The sequence below is a fragment of the Panicum hallii genome, chromosome 5 (assembly GCF_002211085.1).
Source record: "Panicum hallii strain FIL2 chromosome 5, PHallii_v3.1, whole genome shotgun sequence".
Lineage (NCBI taxonomy): Eukaryota > Viridiplantae > Streptophyta > Magnoliopsida > Poales > Poaceae > Panicum > Panicum hallii.
In genome coordinates, this window is record NC_038046.1 from 36242957 (window position 1) to 36268232 (window position 25276).

The window sequence follows — 25276 nt, forward strand, 5'->3', positions numbered from 1 at the left end:
CTGTTCTATATCCCAAATGAGAAAATGGTCAAACAAAGAATTGTAGAAATTTTCAAAACCTACAACTTTTATTTAGGGTTCAAATTCAAAAACTCAAACGATAGAGCTTTATTTTAAAACCTTGTACTTAATTCAAACTTTATAAAGATTTTGTCCATATTAAGGTAAATTTCATGTATTTTTGGACTTAATTGCAAGTTTTATGTAATGCAATGATGACTATTATTCTTACACTTTAACCCCTAGTAAAATTTAAGAGTTACCTTTGTAATTCAAATATTTTGCATAAAAGGACTCATATTTTTGAAAAATTACACATAAGTCATTATTTCCACACATTCACTCAATTTCACTCAATTCAATACATACATTACACATTCTTTCCTAATGTGTTACAATTTTGACACCTAGGGTGTCACAATATCTGTTTGGAGTCAACCGCAATCATCAATTTATTAAAGTCTACGGTGCCGCGTCACCATATTTTGGCCCAATGGGTCGTGTATCAAGTTGAGTCCAATTCAGACGCGTCCTAGGGTTGTGATATGACCCAAAAACCCTTGTGGTCATTCTCCCACTTCCTTATAACCCTTAGCTGTAACACCCGAGGTGTTTAGAACCCTAAGCTAGAAAATCTAAACATAACATCATGCATAATGACCCTGAATCATTGAAACTATACGTCTAATTACGTGTGTGCATATGCATGTGTATGAATGTGTATGTGCATGTGTATATATGTGTGTATGTGAGATTTATTCCTTTTGTGTTTATAACTGTTCATGCTCCACTTTTCATAAAAAATATAGCATAAAAACACACTCATTACAACGTCTACTTCAAACAACTTTTGCAAATTTAAAATTTAACTCAAGAAAAAACTAGTAATTCAAATCCTAGTAGTCTTGAATTTAAAATAACTTTTAAACTGTGGCTCAAATAAATTTTTGGCTAAAACAAAAGCTATAGATTTTCAAATTCCGTACAACTTTCATGTTCAAAGTTTTACAAGTTGTTGTTCGGAAATTTGAGAAAATTTAATTTGAATCCTAGCCCTTCTCTCACTCCCTCTCTCTTCTCTCCCCTCTTCTGTTATGTCCCGTCGAGGGGTAGGTGTCCGACGGGGCAGCGGCCGCCGGCCACCTAGCCGATGATGCTAGCCCTAGCAAGCCGTACCAAGGTGCGACCCCCAACGGGCCCCAACTAGCCGCCGACCAGTCCTACTGCCGGCGATTTGCCTCGCCCCGAATCCACCCATGCCCAGTGCACACATGCCACGCGGCTATCGATTCTCGACGACTGAGCCACGGCGCACCGGTGACACCGCGCCCTTGCCGCGACCTTGTCCCGGCTGTGACATTCAGGTAATTAGAAATATAGACACTAGATTTTAGTGTGAAAAGTGTATGTTTGCTATGGTGTATGCGTGTAGTACAAAGGAATAGGGGTATAATTGTGATTCTGTAAAATATAGGTCCTTTAGTGTTAATTGGGTAAAATGGGAGATAGCATCAAAACCTAGGAAAAATATAATACTAGGTGTCAAATTTATATCACCATAGGAAAGAAAATGCAATAGATAGATTAAATCCTAAGAAAAATAGGTCTTTATGTGAAAGCAAGGACCTAAATATAATTAATGCAAAAATATGGGTCCTCTTATGCAAATTATTGAAGTATAAGAGTAACTCTCAGAATTTACTTAAGGGCTAAAATGCAAGAATACAAGTCATCATGACATCCCATGAAAACTTACAAATGTATCCAAAATTACATCAAATCCATCTTGGTAAGGACAAAAGTAATTCAAATTCCACCTTTGCTCAAAATTTAATATGAAAAGCTATAAAATTTGAGTTTTTGAACTTGAGCCCGAAAACAATATTGTAGAGTTTGAAAAACTCTCCAACTTTCATTTTGGGCATTTCCTCATTAGACCTCTACATCAGTGGGAAATTTTAGTTTACTAAGAGGTCCCTGAAATTCTTGAGATTTCCAAACAGGTCCCCCGGACCCCCCCTCTCTTCTTCTTCCTCGAGCACGTGCTCCTCTGCTCTGCTCCTTCTGCCGTCGGCGCAGTGCCCCGCCCCTGGCCGCCGCTCTGCCGCCGCCGCCGCGCCACCTCCTGCTGGAATGACTTCCACGCGTCGTTCTCCTCCTGCCCTGGCCCTATTCCCCTCCCCTGCTGCCCTCCACGCATTCCCGAGCCACCACCAGCTGCCACGCCCTCGCCGTTGTTGCCAGCTCCTGTTCGCACCCGCAGCACCACTCCTGGCCTTGACACACGCTCCACGGCAGCTCAGTGATCTTGTTTACTCGCTGCCGTCCTTCTTTTCCATAGCATTTCCCTTTCCCGAGCTCATCTCCCTCACCGGACCTCCGCCGCCACCACTGCCCACCGTTGTCAGCGGCCCTCGCTCCCTCTGAACCCCAATCCAGCGCTACTAGAGCACCGCCATGACCCTCTGGTGCTCTCCAGCCCAATCAATTTCACTCTCCCACATCCGAGCCTCATCTTCCACAGCTCCGGCCAGCACGAGTTCCGCCGCCGCCTCCTGCTCACCATGGGCAGTCCACTTCGAGCCCTCCCGCACTACGACAACACCTCAGGTAGACTCCTCTCGACCCCGTGAAGCTTTACGACCTCCCAATTGAATCGCTAGTGCACCACACCGGCTCCCCGATGAGTGCTGGCGATCTCCACCCGCCACCGCTTTCTGTTCGCCGTGGAGCACCCTTCTCCGGCCCCCCACGACCCCAATTGGTCCCACACCGAGCTTCCCTACACTGTCTAGAAGCTCCCCGACCTCTTCCTCACCACCCCCAACCACCGGAGCGCCGTTCCCGCCGTTCACCTCCGCCGCCGGCCGCACTGTCCTCGCCGCGCCGCCGTTACAAGCTACCCCGACCTGATCCCGACCGCCCCCAGATGCGCGAGAACTCAGTGATGCTTCCCCACCCCTCTACCCTCGCCGCCGGCGATCGCCGTCGCCAGACGAGGCCGGTCAAACCCCTGTCTCCCCTTCTGACCATGGCTAAGGACCACAAGTTGAAAGACTCAAAAACTCAGGGGGCTGTATGCAAAGCCAAGACACATGTGAATAGTGCCAGAAGGACCCCCTTGTGTTATTTGTGTTGTCAACTTTGAAATTCCAGATCCATCCAAGGAAAAATCATAAAAATGCAAACTAAAATTTGTTGGAATCCTCATTTTATGATCTACAGCTTTCCTTATAGATTGACTTTCAGTTTCTAAGTGGTTTGTGCTCTAATTTAAATGCTAAGTTTGGTTAGTTGTAGGCTAAGGAAATGTATAGCAATTAGCAGAAAAATGGTAAAAATGTGAAACCAATTGTGTTAATCTTGTTTTGACATGTAGTACTTAGGAAAAATAATTAACCTACTGTTTGTGTAATATTTTCATAATGTGTGAGTTTAATTATGAATAATACGTATTTAACCTTGTATATTTACTATCTGTAGTTTTAAATGTTCAAAAATTATGAAAATATTTTGAGGTACTGTTCTTGAGTAGAGTAACCTGTCCCTAAAATTCTCAACCTAGGATCATGTGTAAAACAAACAGAATAAATAAAACATGCTATGATAATGTTATACTCTTATCCAAATAAATTAAGTCCATAGCTAAATAATAACCTAGGGTTAGTATAAATAATTAGCAAAGTAAATAGATAAAGTTATTAATAATTAGTTTAAATATTTAAAACTAACTCAACCTGTTACCTCATGCCATTAGTCAAATATTTAGGGTAACCAACCCTATTACTTAATATAATTAGGTAAAATGGTTGATACCCGATAAATGACTGCCCAGTAGAGAAATAAATGATATGTGTAAAAAGTAAATTATACTTTCGTTGGATTGCAATGTTATCGTGAAGTAAAATAAAAGAATATGCATTCCTTAACATATAAGTTTGCATATCATGTAGACATGACTACTCTCACCGACGGTGACTACGAGCTAATCCCGGAACAAGGAGTGGAATCGGCTGAAGACCCTGGAAACGCTGTCGAAGATCTAACTGAAGCTCCGAACCAAGGTTCGGAAAACCTTGACACTCCTACCCCCAACCCCACTCAAGAAGGCAAGCCCCGGACATAATCCCTACTTTATTTACACTGCAACCTATATTATTTATATCTATTTATGCATTACGTTCATAGGAATTGTATGAGAAACCCTAGTTACATTATCCTAGAAACCAATGTATTGAATACTAGCACTTGAGTTCGAATAGCCGCTCTGCTAATACGACCGGTAGAAGTCGGGTGATTTCCTGTCACTCGCGCGATATAGGACTTGCACTGTTTACATTCCTGTAATCACTATAAGGATGACGGACGGGATTTATGTGAGGTATCATGGTTGAGATGATACCCTGTCTGTGTTAATGAATTTGATAAGGTTGCAGTGTGTGGTAGCGGTGGTTAAGCATTTGAAAGTACTAGCCACATGCCGCAAAATATGGTAAGCTGTAAAATGTGATGGCAATTATATCTCCGGACTCACCTTCGTGCGAGGTACCTTGTTTGATCCTGCATTTGGTGGTTTATCGGGACGTTACCCGACAAGCCAAGGGATTATACCGTTTGAAGCACGTTGGAGCCCTCAAGAGTGGACTCGCATACTTGAGCTGATGTAATTCAGTTTGGTTCTGCCACACCGGCTGCGCCTCCCTCCGTTGTGTCACGCCCAGCTCCTCCTCCATTTCCCTGCACATCTACAAAAGGGCTGCATCGAGCCCCTGCTCACACGCGCTCAAGTACGACCACCACTCCGCCATTAGCGCTGCCACTCGACCTCACCGTCGAGCCCCACTTTCCGCTCCTCCTCCACCCAAACCGAGGCTCTAAACGGGTCGCCCTCGACCTGCTGGTTCTCCCTGGCTTCCCTACGCCGCCCTCTCTCGCCGGACCACCACCGTTAATCACTCGCATCTCGCTGGAGCTCCTGCTCACAAGCCGGCAGCCCAACTCCGGCCACCCCAGCCCCAACCGAGCACACCAACAGGTTTCCCACGACCTCCTCGTGCTCCCCCACCCTTTCCCCTCTCTCCCGACTAGTTTCCTCGCCGAGATTTGACCACCAACCATGGCAGCCCTGCCTAGGGACTACATTGCAATCGCCAAGTTCTTTTTAGGGTCCTTTCTGCTAGATTCAGGGACCTATCTGCGAGAACCCGAGTACTTTTGCTTTCAAGAGGCTGTCACTTGTAAAATCAATCTAAAATCATAGAGAAATCAGAAAAATGCAAACTAAAATTTGTTGTGACCATTTTGATGAACCCAACTGCTTTGCATAGATGGATGACTAGTTACAAATTATAACTTGGGCTAAAATGAATCTTGTTTTAAATAGCCTATAAATGTATCTCTTGATCTAGGACAGTACTGTGAATGATTTTTAGACTATAAACTAGTCTCTGCTTGTTAAAACTTGTGTAAAAATTTCAAGACCAGAACATGTCTCTACTAGTTTCTGTTTTAATGTTGTGGCAGAACCGCCTGAATTATTCCGGCTCGAGTGCGCTAATCATCGCTATACAGCCGATATTAACTCAACGCACTTCAAACAGAACAACTCATTGGTCTGTCGGGTCTCCGCCCGATACAACCACGGTTCAACAGGATTGAAGCAGGTTTACCTCACACGAAGGCGAGTTTACAATCACAGCACAGCTCATTAACTTTTAATTTACAGAAACGCAAACATTATTACAAACCTTTTTCAAACTTAATGTAAACTTATACAAACAGTGTTTAACATGACAAGCTACACAGCTTGTCCAAGTTCACAGCGGAAGGAACATAAACACGCAACTACGCACGTTGCGAAGGTTGACACTGTACTCAGCCCAAAGCTTGGTGTCACTCAGGAGGGTCAATGCCAGCCGGGGATGGATCTCACTCCATGGACCAGCCAAACGGAACAGAAGTTGGCCATGCAGGGCTATCCGTGGGGTTCTCGAAGGTCATTCCTGGAAGATAGACTAGCAAGACTGAGTATATTAATACTCAGCAAGACTTACCCACTTCGTGGTATACTTAGTCAGGTAACTAGACTCATGAAGGCATTGTAAAGGTTCTGAGTTTAATTTCAGCTAAAAAGCAACAAAGAGTATGATCTACTTTCAAATTTTAGCTTTCAGATTCTACTTGATTAGCCATTTTAGGTAAGCACCTACACTAGACAAGCGAGGTAGAGATTAACATTCATCAAGATTATTCCATCAATAGTTATACTTCTTATTCTATGTGGCAGAAGGAATAAGCAGTCTCAATCTCCATGAGAAATGGACGATTCTGAATCAAATTTCCAAACCTTGCAAGGAAAACCTAACTCACACGCTTGGAATATCCAACGATAATTCCGAAGCAACCGTTTGCCTTTCATTCCAACTCATGGAACAGGGCCACCACAAGCGACTGTAGGACCGTACGCACACCAATTGTGCAGGACATATGTCTGTAGCGCGACTACATGACCGTACTCCTGTCCACTGCACGGAACATACTCCCGCACGTCGGTGCATGAGAAAAACCAAATTACGAGTGGTGGGAGGTATGTCCACTCCTCGGGCCGATTGGTTACTAGGCTTACCGCTTTACTATATTTCGCGGCATGTGGCTAGTACTTTCAAACGCTTAGCCACCACTACCACACACTGCGACCTTATCAACTTTTATCAACATAGACGGGGTAACCTTCCGAGTCATGTTACCACACATGACCCCATCCATCATCCTTATAGTGATTGCAGAAGAGTAAACATCCAACTCCTATATCGCGCGAATGATAGGAAATCACTCGACTTCTGCCTGTCCTATTAGCAGAGCATCTATGTGATAAGGACTCGGGTACAATATATTGGATTCCTAGGATTTATGCATCTAGGGTTTCATTTCAACTCCTAGACGTAATGTAAGATATATAATATATAAGTAAAATTGTAATAAATTGAAATACTGGAGTATGCATCGGGACTTGCCTTCTTGAGTGGGGTTGGGGTCAGGAGTGTCAAAGACTTACGAACTTTGGTTCGGGGCTTCAGTTAATATCTCGGTGATGTTCGCAGGATCTTCAGAAAATCCAAGCTCGGGTTCCTGAACCAGTTTGTAGATTCCGTCGTCGAGTGTTGCTGACTCTACATGATATGCAATGATTTAAGTGAAATAGTGCTCGAGTTAAAGATTTCATTTCATGATAAAGTTGCAATCCAACAAATTAATTAATATAGACTCATGAAGCAAGGGGGGTTTGGATTCCAAGTTATTAGTTATACTTAAGTCATAAAATTACTTTGAAGTAATTGGACAATTTTGATTTTTATTTTTAAAACCATAAAGGTTCTGACCATGGATTTTTGTGGTTAAGTTTATTTTCAATAAATAAGCATATGGTGAATTTTTCATAATTTTCTGGGAACAGAAACTAAAATATTTGAATTTGAATTCAAACTTTATGTTTAAATTCAAATCCCAAGCAATCAAAATTATAAACTCTTGAAAATTTAATTATGAACTAATTATCAATATATTAGGCTATGGTAAAAAGATCTAGACAAAAGAGCCTTAGGAATATGTTTACCTAAATTTAAACCTTTTCTAATTTGATTTGTAAAAGGTTGAAGGAACTCAAACTACAAAGCTATGCTAAGCATGAAATTTTTATACTGGCTTACCCATGACCTAAATAAGTTACATACCAAAGATCATAAGAAGCTAAGCTTGTATGCAAGAGTTATGCATAAAATACCTCTTTTAATTAGGTTTAAAATAGATTCAAAAGTATTTAGTTTCAAACTAAACTTCATTAACAAAAGTTGTAGAGCCTGAATTCTAGTTTTTAACAAAACCAGTTTGGCAATTTTTGGATTTTTCTACAATTTTCTATAGATTTTACAAGCTGACAGCTAACACTAGCTAGGGTTCTTACAGAGAGGCCCTAGGTTTCTTGCATAGGAAACCCTAGAACAGCTCATTTAAATACACATGGGTCCTCGACAGCTCTCGACGGTGGTCGGCGGTTCAGTCCGGTGAGGGTTTGGCCGGGGTAGAACTAGTCCTACAGGACCTACATGATCTACTGTGCTCATGGGTGGTTGATGTGCACCAGGACAAGTGACGGAGCATGGTCGGCGATGATGGATGGCGGCAGCGGTGACAGTGCGGCAGTGTTCCCGGCGAGGTGCCGGCGAACAGGGGTGAACAAGGCGCGCAGGAGCATCACGGGAGTGTAGGGATGCGTTTCCCGTACCCAATTTGATCGGAGACGGGGCGGAGGGTGGTCGTCGACGGTGGGGCGGCTCGGGTTCTTACTGGCGGCGATGGCGGTGCAGCGTCCTGCAAGCTGGGATGCCGGAGGGTGGTGGGGAAGTAGTCGAGGGGCTTCTACAGATTGGTGTGGTGCTGTTGGTGCCTTTAGCGGAGGTGAGATGGCTCTGTATCGGCGGGTCGATAGGAGGCCAAGCGGCGGTGGAGCTGGGAGCTCACCGGCGCTGTCGGGGATGATGGTCGGGCGTGGGGAAATGAAATTGGAGGGGCTTGGGAGCACCAGTGAGTCGCTATGGTGCTCTAGCAGCGCTGGATTGGGGTTCAGAGGCAACGAGGATGTTGACGACGGTGGGCAGTGGTGGCGGCGGGGGTCCGGTGAGGGATCGAGCTCGGGGAAGAGGAAATGCTGTGGACTAGGGGTGCTCGGGTGAGTAAGGAAGGTCGCAGAGCAACAGCTGAGCACGCCTTAAGGCCAGGAGGGGCGTTGCACGCACGAGCAGGAGCTGGCGACGCCGGCGGCACGCGTGGCGGCACGGGCAGCGGCGGTGCGACGTGGGAAGAGCAGAAGCGGGCCAGCACGGGGTTGGGAAGGCGGCGGCGAGGCAGGGGAGGGCACGTGGACTAGTGCAGAGTGGCGCTGGGGCGGCGAGGGCGCTGCACATGGCCGGCAGAGCGGTGGCGGCACGCGGGCAGAGAAACAGAGGAGGTCGGGCTGGAGGAGGAAGACAAGGACCAGTCTGCGATTCTCCAAAAATACAAGGACCTCACTGTAATGTCTAAGTAACTTTCAAACTAGAGCTCAAATAAAGATAGGCCCAAAAACAAAAGTGTAGGGTTTTTCAAAATCTTCAACTTTGCTTTAAGGTTCATTTGCAGAAGAGCAACAGATTTGAAACTACAATGAAACTTATTAAAGTCTCTAAACTTTATTTAAATCCTATTTAAAAACTACACTACATTTATATCCTAGGTGTAGTTTCACCTATATTTACGATTTAAATGCAAGTTTTTAACTTTTGGAAAACAACCCTCATACATTTAAATTTTACCTTCCATACTTACCCATTTAACACTAAAGGACCTTTATTAATTTATAATTATATAAACAACCCTTTTTCGTTATCATTTAATTTTTCTAAACACACTTTCACCACATTTTGCACACAATTTCATACTAAAATCTAGTATGTAACAATACTAAGTACCTGAGTGTCACAGCCTTCCCCCCTAAAAAGAATCTCATCCCGAGATTCCGGAACAAGATGGAATTGAACGATCAAGTTTGGAGATTGGCTTGAAGGAAGTCTAGGAAATTATGTTGAAGATAAGATTCAGTTTCCCATGTTGCTTCTTCTTCTGTGTGATGGTTCCACTGAATCTTGAACATCCTGATGGTTTCTCTTCTAGTGTTTCTTTCTTTGGTGTCTAATACTCTAATTGGATGTTCTGTATAGGTTAGATCAAGTTCGATTTCGATGGTTTGAGAATCGATGACCTCAGTAGGAACTTTGACACACTTCCTAAGTTGAGATACATGGAAGATGTCATGGATGGCCGCTAGTTGAGGAGGAAGTTGAAGACGGTAAGCTACGGGTCCATAGATTTCAAGAATTTCAAAGGGTCCGATGTATCGAGGAGCAAGTTTCCCTTTTACGCCGAACCTTTGAGCACCTCGGGTAGGAGATACTCGGAGATATACAAAGTCTCTGACTTGAAACTGTAATGGTCTTCTTCGTATGTCAGCGTAGCTTTTCTGTCGAGATTGGGCTGCTTTTAGATTAGTTTGTATAGTCTTCACCTTATCCTCTACTTCAGTGACAAGGTCCAGTCCAAAGATTTTACGCTCGCCGGTTTGTGACCAACTCAAAGGAGTTCAGCATCGGCGACCGTACAATGCTTCGAACGGGGCCATCTTAATGCTTGTCTGATAACTATTGTTGTAGGAAAATTCTGCCAGTGGCAAGCATTTGTCCCAATTCTTGTCATACTGAAGGACGCAGGCTCTAAGCATATCTTCCAGAATCTGATTTACTCTTTCAGTTTGTCCGTCTGTCTGAGGGTGATATGCGGAGCTTCGAATTAACTTGATTCCAAGAGCATGTTGCAATTGCTCCCAGAACCGAGCAATAAACTGTGCTCCACGATCAGAAATGATCGTCTTAGGTACTCCATGAAGATGAACGATTTGATCCAGATAGATTTCCGCATACTTTTTGGCATTATATGTAGTATGCACAGGAAGGAAATGTGCAGTCTTGGTCAATCGATCAACGATTACCCAAATAGAGTCATGCCTTAGAGAAGTGTTGGGTAAGCCAACGATAAAATCCATACTGGTATCCTCCCATTTCCAAGAGGGAATAGATAGAGGTTGAAGACTACCAGCAGTTTTCAGATGACTGGTTTTGACTCTTTGGCAGATATCACATTCTGAGACATACTTGGCAATTTCTTGTTTCATACGAGTCCACCAAAAGTTTTGTTTCAGATCCTAGTACATCTTCGTACTGCCAGGGTGCATAGAGAATTTAGATAGGTGGGCCTTGTCCAATATCTGTTTACGGAGCTTGTGGTCCTTGGGTACAACGATACGTTCGTGGAACCATAAAACTCCTTCTGGATCTACTCGGAAGCACTTATACTTCCCTTCTCCTTGTGTTATCTTCTGCTTAATGATTCTGACCCCTTCATTGCACTGTTGAGCTAGAACAATGCTATCCCTAAGCGTGGCTTCAACTGAGAGATGGTTCAAGTCACCTTGGGGAATGATTTCTAGATTAAGCTTTCTCATTTTCCAACAAAGAGTTTCGTTGAAAGCTTCTACAGATAAACAAGAACAATGTGCCTTGCGACTAAGTGCATACGCAACGACATTGGCCTTGCCTGGATGATAATGTACTTCCAAGTCATAGTCTTTGATAAGCTCTAACCAGCATCTTTGCCTCATATTCAGGTCTGCCTGTGTGAAGATGTACTTGAGGCTTTTGTGGTCAGTATAAATATGACACTTCGTACCCATCAGATGATGTCTCCATATCTTCAGGGCATGAATGACAGCTGTGAGTTCAAGATCATGGGTAGAGTAGTTCTGTTCATGAGTCCTAAGTGCTCGTGATGCATAGGCAATGACTCAGTTGTCTTGCATAAGCACACAACCAAGTCCGGTTCCTGAAGCATCACAATAAATGTCGAAGGGTTTTGACACATCTGGTTGAGCTAGGACTGGGGCAGTTGTAAGATGGTCTCGGAGAGTGTGGAATGCATCTTCGTATTTTTTATCCCAAGAGAATTTAACACCTTTCTTTAGTAGTTCGGTTATAGGTTTGGCTATTCTGGAGAAGTCAGGAATGAAATGACGATAATAGCAAGCTAGACCAAGAAAACTACGGATTTGATGGACAGATGTCGGAGGTTTCCAATCCATCACTTCTTGTACTTTGCTGGGGTCAACGGATATAGCATCACCGGAAATAGTATGGCCCAGAAATTTAACAGTATCCAGCCAAAATTCACATTTAGAGAACTTGGCATAGAAGCGATGATCCCTTAATCGCTGCAGAATAACATGAAGATATTTTCATGATCCTCTGAGTTTTTAGAGTAGATCAGGATGTCATCAATGAAGACCACAACAAATTTGTCGAGTTCTTGCATGAAGACCGAATTCATGAGATATATGAAATACGCTGGAGCATTGGTAAGACCAAATGACATAACCAGATATTCATATAGACCATATTGGGTGGAGAAGGCTGTTTTTGGAATGTCACTTGGCCGGATCTTGATTTGGTGATAGCCGGAACGAAGATCAATTTTGGAGAATACGTTGGCTTCGGCTAACTGATCGAAGAGAATATCAATGCGGGGTAAAGGATATTTGTTTTTGATAGTCACCGCATTGAGAGGACGATAATCTACACATAGCCTTAAGCTATTATCCTTCTTTTTCACAAATAAGGCTGGACAACCCCAGGGTGAAGCACTCGGGTGAATGAAACCCTTATCAAGGAGGTCTTGGACTTGGATTTTTAACTCGGCTAACTCGTTAGGAGGCATACGATAAGGTCTCTTGGAGATGGGGGCTGTGCCAAGTTGAAGTTCTATGATAAACTCAATATCTCGATCTGGGGGCATTTCGGGCAAACCATCTGGAAAGACATCTGAGTATTCACAGACGATAGGGATATCCTTTAACTTGATCCCCGTTGTAGCATAGGTACAAAGATTGGTGTACTTTCATTGTGGAAGATAAAGAATGGTAGGTTCATGCTCAGGTGAATCTATCTCCACAGTTCGGGAGAAGATATCTAATGACACTTGGTGCTGGGTCATCCAATCCATACCTAAGAGAACATCCATTCCTTCTAGATGTAGTAGGAGTAAGTCTGTTTTTATCAATTGGCTACCCAGCTAAAGTGGTACCTTTCTACAGATTTGGTTAGAGGAGATTTTCCCGCCACGAGTGGTTATCCTATATGCCCAATTTGTAGAAGAGATATTCAAGCCTAGCTTAATCCCACAGTTTGTACTGATGTAAGGATCGATGGACCAAGAGGGGGGGTGAATTGGGCCTTTTTCAAATTTTAAAAACAAAGTAAAGCAACCTTAACCTATGCAATGCTAGTAAGGCACCAATTCACCAACCGGATAACTAAGCTACCTACACAAGCTAAGAGAGATAAAAAGAGAAGTAAAGCCTAGCAAGGTAGAACAAGATATGATCTCTAAGTCAAGCACATGAATAAATTGCATGAAAGAAAATGCTTGAATAAAGAGAGTGGACAAGAGACGACCGGATTTTTTCCCGTGGTTTCGATGTGTTGGCACACACCCCTAATCCACGTTGTGACACTCACAAAGAGTGTTGTCACGTCCCAAGTCACGGAGACGAGAGCGCTCACTAAGAGTCTCCGTTCACCATCCCGGCGTGGTGGAGATCAAGCCACGTACAATCATCTTCTCCGGGCTCCCACAATCCTTGGCAAGCTCCGCGAGAAACACCTTGATCACCAAGATTGCCTAGGTGATGCCAATCACCAAGAGTAACAAGCTAAGGCCTTTACTTGAGCAAGACCCGATCACCAAGAACGGATGCACACAAGCTTCTCTCTACTCAAGTCCTTAATCTTGCTTCTTGATTGATTGAATGAATAAGAATATGAAATGATGAAGCTCAAGGTGGCTCTTGACTATAGTATGAGTATTTGGATGTTGCCTGGTGTCAAGAGTAGCAAAATGACCCATTGGAAGGGTATATATAGGCAGCTCACACGAATAGAGCCGTTGGAGAAAAAGCTGCCAGAAAGCTGCGTAGCGCCGGTTAATCCGACGTACCTCCAATAGTCATCGTCGTTTTAAACGATGAATGTAAACTGCCCCTTCTGAAAACTAGCCATTACAACTTAGGCAGATTAACCGACGTATCATCGGTTTAACCGGTGAGTGTAGTTGTCCACTGATCAACTGGAAAACCAAGTCTCTGGACAACTGCACCGACGTCCCATTTCAAACATCGTCGGTTTAACCGGTGTATAGAGCTTGAAATACCCTGGAAAAACCAACTCTGGACTAATGCACCGACGTTAAATTCAAACACGTCGGTTTAACCGGTGTATTGACTTGTCCAGACTCTGCTGACTTCGTTTAACCGACGTATAGAAAAGTGAGAGCGTCGGTTAAACCGGTGTTAAGGATTTTTCTGATTTTGCCTTTTCTGATTTGAGTCTTGAATGAAATCCAAATATTCTTGAGATATAAGTTGAGAACCACTTATTTGAGCTTCTAGAAACCTGAGTGACCATTGTGTACATCCATTTTCAAATGACCATGTCCATGCTCAAGTTACTTAGCCTTAACCCCTCTTAATAGTGCGATCACTACAAAACTATAAATCCTGTACTAACCTAAGTGTCCTTCTCAACCTTATGACACTTAGGACTAGAAAGATCCTTAGTCTTGACATATAATTGAGTTGAATGCCGAGATCGCCTTTTTGAATAACGAAAATTAGGGGCCTCTTTTGACTTATGACCAAATGAGCGATAATGATCTATTAAGCTGCACAAACTCATTAGTCACAATAATGGTTGTCATTAATCACCGAAACATACCTTGAGGGCCTAGATGCTTACAATCTCCCCCTTTTTGGTGATTGATGACAACACAAACATAAATAACGAGAGAGCATGAAAGATAGGGCAAGAATAAACACAAGCAAACTCGAAAGACAAGAACCAAAGAGCTCAACGGCTCAAACAAAATCCATAGATATGTCTCAAACCACAGCATACTCAAGTGACAAATGTACATATCCATGAATTAACACCAAATGTGATACAAAACATACAAAACATCAAAGTCCTGATAACTATGAGCTCTCTCTAACTCTACCCTCCCCCTGACTCCAACTCCCTCTCCCCCTTTGGCATCAAAGCACCAAAAGAGGCGAGCTACTGATCCGGCTGTCGCGGTAAGGCGAGGAAATGGTCCGGGTCATCATCGTCGTCGTCGGACGGTGGATCCTCGGTGACGGACGGGAGCTGCTGGTCAGAACTGCCTGCTGGGGCTGAACTAACTGGAGGTGTAGCTGTCGTCGAGGCTCTCGTGCTGGCACTGCCTGGAAGAGAGTCCGTGGAAGTAGTGACCGGCTCAACAGAAGATGTGTCAACATCTGAAGTAGTAAGTGCTGAAGCTGCCGGCTGTGTCGACTGCTGAAGCAAGGAACCCTCTCCTCCTCCCCCTGAAGGTAGTGTCTGTGGTACGACGGGGAGGCCGACTGTCTGCACTGCTGGAGGTGACTCCTGGAAGAGTGAAGTCGCTGGCAGTGGTGAGAAGAATGGACGACCCGCAGACCCAAGTAGTGCAGACATCGAGAACGTGGTCTCCGGAGTCGCTGAGGTAGCTGGAGCTGCAGTAGGGGCTGGAGCTGGTGTAACGGCAAGCGGAGGTGCTCCAACACCCTGAAGGCCTGGCTGTCCTGGCTGCTGTGGGGTGAGTCCGGTGTGAGAGTAAAGCTGTGAGATCATCCCGAACATCGCCATCATGCCCTGCTGCATCTGCTGGAACTGAGCGTCTGTCCTCTGAGATACTCTATCAATAAGCCCGACAAAACGCTCCTCTGTCGCGGCCCGCTCTCGGGCGGCCTCCCTCTGTATGGCAGCAAGCTGAGCCTCATGGGCTCTCCTGGCCTCCTCCTGTGCAAGCCGGTCCTCTCTCTGCTGAGTCACGAGCTGCTGTAGAAGTGCGGTGAGCTCAGACGGCTGAGACACCTGGGACTCTGAAACTGTAGCAGCAGCTGCTGACTCTGGGGCTGGTTCTCTGGACCCCCCTGCCTCGTGGTCGTGACTAGCTAGGGCTGGTGCAGGGAAGTACTCCTCATCCTCGGAGGAGTCTGACTCAATCTCAGACCAGTGAATCTCATCCTCTCCTTCGGGAAGCTGTGCCTCGGCGGCTAGCAGTGCCTCGTCCTCCTGTGCCACACGAGCTTGTGCCTCGGGTGACAACTGTGCCATGGCAGCACTATCGGCCCGTCTGCCTCTCCTCCGGTCCTGTGGTGCTGTCGGACGGTAAACTGGGAACCATGGAACCTCGTCCTGACGGTAGACTGCACTGACGGGTGACTCAGCTGGTACGATCATAGAGCAGATATAGCTGATCCAGTGAGCATATGGAAACTGACGCACAACACCCATCCCGTCAGTGATAACATCCTCGATCTCAGCCAAGATGAAGTCAACTATGTCAAACGGCTCGTGAGTAAGGATGTGTAGAAGCAGGAGCTGCTGCAGACCTGTGAACCCCTCTGGGTAGCCACTCCTCGGTAGCAGAGTCCTCCGAAGTGCCATATGAACTGCGTATGCCTCTGGGGTCAACAAGCTGGGAACTCTGGCGTAGGAGGCAGGGAACGGCTGGCGGAAACACTGAGAGATCGCCTCGTGAGAGGGTGCAATCCCGCCAATCATGGCTCTGCGCGGTGGATCTGCATCTCCATAAACCATCTCGTGCAGGGAGACGTCGACCAAGTCAACTTCGAGAATCCCTGCTAATGTCGCCCTGGACAGACCAAAGACCTGGCCTCCAAACATGAAGTGTACTGCTTTGCGCTCTGGGGCTATCCAAGCTGTGGCATAGAAAACTCTAACCCAGTCCTCGATGTATCTGTTCCTCTCAATCCCGAGTAACCTGGGCAGCCCCCTGAAGTGAGCAAAGTGCTCTCTGACATCTGCTCCCCCTGCGGCTATCCTCAGAGACACCCAGTCAAGCACTCTGTGCGGGAAGATCCTGTGGCCCCGCCTTTGGTAAGTCTCGTAGAAACTGGCCTGAAGAAGTGTGCATAACCTACGGTCGACTCTGCTGTCACGGGTCACGGGAAACCAGTCCTCCTCCTGAACACTCCACCTGAGCCTCTTGACCTTTGCCACATTGGCCTTGGTCAAGTTCTGGAGCAGCACACCTGGCTCCAGACGCACAACAGTGTCCATGCGGAACACTGCGCTCTCAGCCGCTAGGGCCTCGGCTCGACGAGCTGCTGCTGCTGCTGCTACGGACCTGCGAGGCACCTGAGGCTGGCGACCTCCTCACGTCCTCGGTCCAGTGCGATGCTCGGTCGCAGGTGAAGTGTCTCCTGCTGGGGACGTCTGCTGAGTGCGGCCAGAACGTCGTAGAGTCGGTGACTCCTGTGTGTCCTGCCTCTGTGACTGATCAGACTGCTCTGCCTCTGTATTTGAATCTGACTCTACAGCTGAAAGTGACCGATCTGACTCTGCTGCTGCTGCCGCAGTCGTGGCTCTGGTGGCCCTGGCACCTCTGACTCTACCCATGCCTCGACCTCAGCCTCTGCCCCTGGCTGGCAAATCCCTGATTGCGAACGGGCGAGCACGGCCTGATGCCTGCTCCTGGGCAGCCTTGGCCACCATCTCGGCCCTCTCGGCCTCTCTCGCTACACGAGTCCGCTTGCGAGCGGGCTCCTTGACCACAATCTCCTTCCCCTTCCTCTTCTCACGACCCATCACGACAACTGAAAGTGACTAGGACGCGGCGCTGCGAGCTAGGGCGAGCGCGATGGTTCGGGCAAAACACCGAACACTTGGCGTGCGAGGCGTGGATGTGCGAGTGCGGTGCAAGGCGCGCTGGCGATGGCGCGGAATGGCGGTGGCGGCGGCGCGGTAGCGCGCATGCGGCGCAGAAGGCGCTGGCGCGGTGGCGGTGCAAGGAGTGCGGGCGGCGGCGCGGTTGCAGCTGGGCGCGCGGAGCGACGCAAGGCGGCGGCGGCGCGGTTGCACGCGGGCGGCACAAGGCGGCGCGGGGCGTAGGCGACGACGAAGGCGAGGGGGTGGCAGACGGTGAAGACGAGCGGGCGGATGCGAGCGGGCAAAAGAGAGTTATATGATAGGTGGACCCCGCAGATTTTCTTATCGCCGGTTGATCCGACGCTTAGGGTTCGAACGCCGGTTGATTGCATCGGTGTAGTTTATCCGAGACTCCACCAAATCTGCATCTGAATGCCGGTTGAACCGATGATCCAATAAATGAACTCGCCGGTTGAACGACACAAACGCCGGTTGATTACTGGGTCAGATCTGTGATACGTTCACCGGTTGATCCGATGCTCCGTAATTTGTATACACCGGTTGAACGCTTGAATTGACTGAGCTGATGCTGAAACTTAGTAACGCCGGTTAAACCGATGGGTAAAGATCCATTGAACGTCGGTTTAACCGGTGAAGCCAAAAACCCTCACTCAGCTCACTCTTCTATGCTAAGTCCAATAAACTTATAAAATTCAAATAAACTCAAGTTAATGGACTTGCATAGGTGACTTTACCCCTCAAAGTAAATAGGATAGCTCACTAGCTTATATAATTTTTCTTTTCAAACACAAGGAAAAGCCGCAAGAGAGACAAGGCGCCAAATAAAATGTATGAGCCATGTCATAGGAATATTGAAGAAAGAAAGCTTCAAACTCATCATGACATTGCTCACTAGGCAATAGCGCACCTAACACTTTACTCTTTTCACTTTTCATGAATTGAGATTTTGTATATGAAACAAGTCTCATTTTCATCGAGTGATCTCCTTTGTGACCCTTACGCATGCAATGATAATGCAAGCTACATCCATATGCGAAAGTAAGGTACATATGAAGTGCGCATCTATATGACAAGAAATGCATAGTGAGAATTTAAATTCTACTTGTCAAGTTTGAACCCACGGGAAGCTTCTTCATGATGAGCCTTTCTACAAGTCTAGAGGAAAACAAGTGGACCACCACCTCTAGCTAAACCCTTGCTCATCACTATCCTACCATGGTTAGACAAGTGTCCTATATGTATGCATTTTTCTATATGACATGGCAACTTACATGACGTTTGCCGCATCTAACACATTAAGCTCATTCCTTAGCCTAACAAAAGTAATCTCGTCTAAAGGTTTTGTGAAAATATCCGCCAATTGCTCCTCGGATCTCACACCTTGAAGGGAAATGTCCCCCTTGGCTTCGTGATCACGCAAGAAGTGATGGCGAATATCAATGTGCTTTGTGCGAGAGTGTTGAACCGGATTCTTGGCAATTTTTACGGCACTTTCATTGTCACAAAGGAGTGGTATCCTATCTAGTTTCACACCAAAGTCCAAAAGGGTTTGCTTCATATATAGGATTTGGGCACAACATGCACCGGCCGTTATATATTCCGCTACCGCTGTGGACAAAGCCACGGAATTTTGCTTCTTACTCGACCAAGAAACTAGAGAACGCCCAAGCAAGTGGCAACCCCCGGAGGTACTCTTGCGATCCACACGGCTTCCGGCAAAATCCGAATCCGAGTATCCCAAGAGATCTAAGCTAGCGCCTTTGGGGTACCACAAGCCTATGCTAGGAGTGTGCTTGAGATACCGAAGGATCCTATTCACAGCCGAAAGGTGTGATTCCTTTGGGTTAGCTTGAAAGCGGGCACACAAGCACACACTAAACATTATATCGGGCCTAGATGCGGTAAGGTAAAGCAAAGACCCTATCATAGAACGATAGAGGGATTGATCAACTGGTTTACCGTCCACATCCAAGTCGAGATGCCTATTGGTTGCCATGGGTGTCTTGATTGGCTTGCACTCATCCATCTTGAACTTCTTCAAGATATCTTTAGTATATTTTTCTTGATAGATGAATGTCCCTTCCTTCATTTGTTTGATTTGAAAACCAAGGAAGAAGGTCAGTTCGCCAATCATGGACATCTCGAATTCCCTAGACATCATGGTAGCAAACTCATGGCTTAGTAGATCATTAGTTGAGCCAAAGATAATATCGTCAACATAAATTTGACAAATGAAAAGATCCCCATTGATGTCTTTTGTGAACAAAGTGGTGTCCACCCTCCCGATCTTGAAGCCTTGCATGATTAGGAAGTCACGAAGCCTCTCATACCAAGCCCTTGGAGCTTGTTTGAGACCATAGAGTGCCTTGTGCAACCTATAGACATGGTTAGAATTCCTTGGATCTTCAAACCCGGGAGGTTGCTCAACATAAACAAGTTCGTTAATAACGCCATTTAAGAATGCACTTTTCACATCCATTTGATATAACTTAATGTTATGATGTGAAGAGTAAGCAAGAAGGATACGGATAGCTTCAAGTCTTGCGACTGGAGCAAAAGTTTCACCAAAATCCAAACCTTCGACTTGAGAAAACCCTTTGGCCACAAGTCTTGCTTTGTTGCGTACCACCACCCCATGTTCATCTTGCTTGTTTCGAAAGACCCACTTTGTGCCAATGATGTTCTTGTCTTTCGGAGGATCTTCGAGGACCCAAACTTCATTGCGGGTGAAATTGTTCAATTCTTCTTGCATAGCCATCACCCAATCCGAGTCCTCAAGCGCTTCCTCTATGCTAGTGGGTTCAATACAAGAAACAAACGAGTGATGTTCGCAAAATGAAGCATGCTTAGAGCGAGTTCTTACTCCTTTGAAAGGACTACCAATGATTTGACCAATTGGATGATCCTTGGAGATGCGACCATGCTTCACTAGCGGTACTTGCGTGGATGCTTGTTGGGGTGGATCATGGGTGACTTGTGCTTGTGGTGGAACATTTTGCTTTTTTTTTCTTGGACTTGGGGTGTTGGCATTGACACATTTTCTTGAGGTAGTGGATCAACTTTTTTTGATCTTCATCCACTTGGGGTGCCGTGGAGGTGCTTGGTGTAGATGAGGAAGGTCCTCCCCCTTGATCATTGCCTTCATGCACCTCTTTCTGGCTTGATATCCCCAATGGACATATTCTTCAAAGCTTCATCAATCTCTTCATCACCTACATTTTCATAGCCAACAACCTCCTCTTGGGAGCCATTAGATTCATCAAACTCCACATCACATGTTTCTTCAACTAACTCGGAGGTTTGATTGAATACTCTATATGCTTTGGAGTTTGATGCATAACCAAGAAAGAAACCTTCATCACATCTACTCTCAAACTTACCGAGCCTTTTCTTCTTATAGATGAAACATTTGCAACCAAAGACTCGAAAGTAGAATATATTTGGTTTTCTCCCGGTGATGAGCTCATATGGAGTTTTCTTGAGGAGTCGGTGAGGATACACTCGGTTGGATGCATGACACGCCGTGTTGATTGCTTCCGCCCAAAACTTCTCGGACGTGCCATAATCATCCAACATTGCTCTTGCTAGGGTGATGAGTGTCTTGTTCTTTCTTTCCACCACTCCATTTTGTTGAGGCGTGTAGGTGGCGGAAAACTCATGCTTGATTCCCTCTTCATCGCACCATTCTTCAATCTTCACATTTTTGAACTCGGTGCCGTTGTCACTCCGGATCTTCACAATTGGGGAGTTGTACTCCCTTTGAGCTTTTCTTGCAAATGTCTTGAAGATCTCCGGAGTTTCACCCTTATCGCCTAGAAACATGACCCAAGTGTAGCGTGAAAAATCGTCAACGATTGCTAGGCAATAGAGGTTACCACCAATGCTCTTGTATGTAATTGGACCAAAGAGATCCATGTGTAGTAGCTCGAGCGGCTTGGAGGTAGACAACATCGTCTTGATGGGATGATGTGTTGCAACTTGCTTCCCAGCTTGACATGCTTTGCATAACTTGTTCTTGTCAAAAGTGACGTCCTTCATGCCGGTGATCATCCCTCTCTTGTGGGCTTTCTTGAGGTTGCTCATGCCAATATGAGCAATTCTTCTATGCCAAAGCCACCCAAGAGACGACTTGGTGAAGAGGCATGTCATGGTGCTTGTTTGCTTTGAAGAGAAATCCACTAAATAGATGTTGCCATGCCTAAACCCCGTGAATACCAATGACTTGTCTTTTTCATGAGTTACTACAACACCTTTCTTGTCAAAGGCACACGTTAGTCCAAGATCACATAATTGAGCAATAGAGATAAGATTAAAACTAAGTGCTTCTACAAACAAGACATTTGAAATAGATAAATCTTTTGAAATTGCTATTCTACCTAAACCTAAGACTTTCCCCCTTGAGTTATCACCATAGGTGACATGTTCATGATCGCCAAGGTCTTCAAGAGAGGTGAACATGCTATCATTGCCGGTCATGTGTTGAGAGCAACCGCTATCAAGTACCCAATGTTTTCCACCGGCTTTGTAGTTCACCTACACACATGAGAATTCACTTTTGAGTTTTAGTAACCCAAACAAGCTTTGGGCCTTGCACATGTGTGACAAGAGCTTTTGGGATCCAAAGTTGCTTGGGGAGCTTCTTCTTTGACTCCTTAGCAATTTTGCCAATGAACTTGGCCTTCACTTTGCCCTTCACTTTACTCAAGAGAAAATGGTTATTTTGAAACATTGATGAGTAATTCTTGGGTAAATTAGGAAGAGGACATGATGGTAAAGTGCACTCCCTAGTGTGGTGCCCGGTGACTTGGCAATGTTAGCAATATGAACCAACTTCCTTGATGAAACTAATCTTGATCTCCGGAGAAGGAGTAGTAGCTATGTTTGGCTCCGGAAATGAACCAAGACCTCTCTTCCCATAGTCACGGGCATTGTTGAAGAGAATCTCCTTGTGGATGTATTCTCCTCTTGAGAGTTTCTCCACACTACTCTTGAGGCTTGCCACTTGATCCATCAATGTCACACCCGATTTATAAGAACATAAATCGAGCAATCATATATGCGCTAGGATCAAGTCACGCATATATACAACAGACTATCAAGATATCACAACACATGTCATGAATAAAAGCATATAAATTATAAAATGAATATCTTTATTACAACTGAATCAAGGATCAGTTCAAGGAAAGCGGAAGCATAAAATGAATACATGAAGAGCTGGGCGCCACAGGGACGTCGACTGGGAGACAACGCCTAGAAATCGTCGAAGCCGCTGACGTAGTCCTCCACGTTGCCGGGCACTGAGCAGCAGTCGAAGATATCCGAAATAGAACAGAAGAGTAGAGAGGCAAGTGTGAGTACAAACTCGTACTCAACAAGTATAACACAAACTATGAGGCTCTAGGCTAGCTGACTCAACTGCATTAGCTTTTAATCTTGGCAAATTTTATTTAAGCTAATTACTACAAGTGGATGAGTTACCATAAACCCAAATTGCATAAGAAATTAATCAGTGTTAATTAAGAACTACTGGGAACCATCCAAACCAAAACCACCCGGGGAATCTCCCTCGTCAAAGGTTGATAACCCCACTAATCAGACGGAGGATCTGGGCCGCTCATGACTGTGAGCACAGCTGATATATCAGTTTTACACTCTCGAGAGGTTGCACAACTTTACCCACAAGTCGTGAGCTACGCTAGTTATTCATCACACTTCCTTAGGTGAGATGGCTAGCAAGCACACTACGAGACCGTTACAAAGGACCACGTTGGTAAGGCGTAACCGCTAAGGATTCTGGATCAGCAACGATGGGGCCCACCTCCGGGGGTACAAGACACACAGCACAGACCAAGCCGGAGGAGCAGGGACCATTGAAGCTTACCACCCCTCTTGCCCACGCAGGTAAGTTACTCCCAAACCAACACGACCTAATTAGTAAGTCAAGACCGTCCCATTCCAGTCTTGTGGTTGCGCGGTTGTCCCAGGTTGTCGCTCTATGAACCGGTCCTTAGGGAGAGTAGCCAACCAAGCACTAAGCACCGTGCTGGCCCCCTAAACCATGTTTCTAACAAAAACATCTTTTAAGGACGCACAAACCACTCAAGCACACAGCACAGAGGGTCGGCTCCAGAATTAAGTTGCATAAGACCATTAATCAAATTAATTAAAAAGGACCAAGATTTGTTATAGCGCAGCAACCTAGCACAGCTAACCAAAATGCAACCCATAGGATATATATAAGAATATAAAGGTGGCTAGGAAGTCCTTATAGGTATGCAGAATTAAAATGCAGTATGAAATTGTATTTAAAAGTGATAGGAGGTTCATGTTATACTTGCCTTCCTCGTACTCTCCCGGCTGCTGCTCGAACTACTCGGAAGATGGCTGCTCCTGGTACTGCTCCGGTGGCTCGACGTCTACTCACGATCGTAACAGCAATACATGAGCCACACATGCACACACATGCAAACAATAGCAAAACATAAGAAATAGTACGTCAATACAATGGAATAGCACATAAAACTGGCCTAGAACGATTCTACGCGTTACAATGATCGCGTGGACATAAAGAGCGCTTAAAACGGAGCTAAAACGCAAAATCTAGGGCTAAAACAAGGTCCAGGGACTAAACTGTAAGAAAAACAGAACTTCCAAGGGTTTCTGGACAAAAACCAGGAACCTAAACGTAATTAAAGGCTAAACGCAGGGGCTAACACGTGAAAATACAGGGCTTGGACTGCGGGTTCAAATTCTATAAAGATCAAGGGCTTCGGTGCAAGAAATAGGGCTAAACTGCAATTGTTATTGAACTGTAGTGGACTGCGGGTTGATTCTTGAAAAGCACAGGGGCTCTTTAACAAAATGGCCAGGCTGAAGCGGTACGCGCTAATGCGGACCACTGGATCTAACTTCTACGACCCAGATCAGATCTATTTCGCGAAGGGGTATACGCGCATCGTGGCCGCTGGATCTAGATCTAACGGTTTACACGCGATCCGGTTCGGACGGTCCGATCTAACTGCCGTTTACGGACGGTCCGATCTGACTGCCGTTTACGGACGGTCCGATCTGTCCGAGGGGGTCCGGTCCACTGGATCTTGATCGGAGGGCTGGGATGGAAGAGGTACGCGGGATCTAATCTCGACCGCTGACTTCGGATCGGACGGCTCGGGTCGGGTCGGGGAGCACAGGCGGCGGCAAGAGACGCCGGCGATCAAGCCCGCGGCGGCGCGGCTCGGGAGCTCGCCGGAGACACGCGATCACACGTTCCCGGGGACATTTCACGACGAGATCAAACCCAGGAGGTAGAGCACAACGCGGGGAACCTAGCTGGGCACTTGAGGAGGTGGATTCGAGCTCGGTTAGGGTGGAACGACGGCGAGAGCGGCTCGGCAAGACAAACCACGCCGGCGTGCGCGCGGTCTAGGCTCTGCGGCTAGCTAAGGATCATGACTCCTAGTGCAAAAGAACCAGGGCGCGAAGGGGAAGCTCACCGAGGGGTTTAGATCGACTGGGGGGCGGTGCAAAGGTGCTGGCGATGACGGCGGCGGTGGAGCACGGACGGAGACAGGCGGCGCTCGTGGGGAAGGCGGCTGTGGGCGCTCTCCGAGCGTCGGGTTTCCTCGGTTCGACACGCGAAGGTCCTGCGAAGGTGCCAGAAGGATTAGAGACGTCCGGGGATCGCCGACGATGGAGAATTGCGGGGGCGGCACAGCTCACCGGCGGCGGTTTCTTCGCGAAATCCCGGTGATGCAGGGCCTCGGGGTGAAATTGCGGGGCTCGGCAAGCTTCTGGAGGACTAGGCGGAGCTGCTGTGGGGACTGTGGGGGTCTAGAGCGCAGCGGAACGGCGGCTCAGTGGTGAGGCCGAGGGAGCTTGCGCGGCGG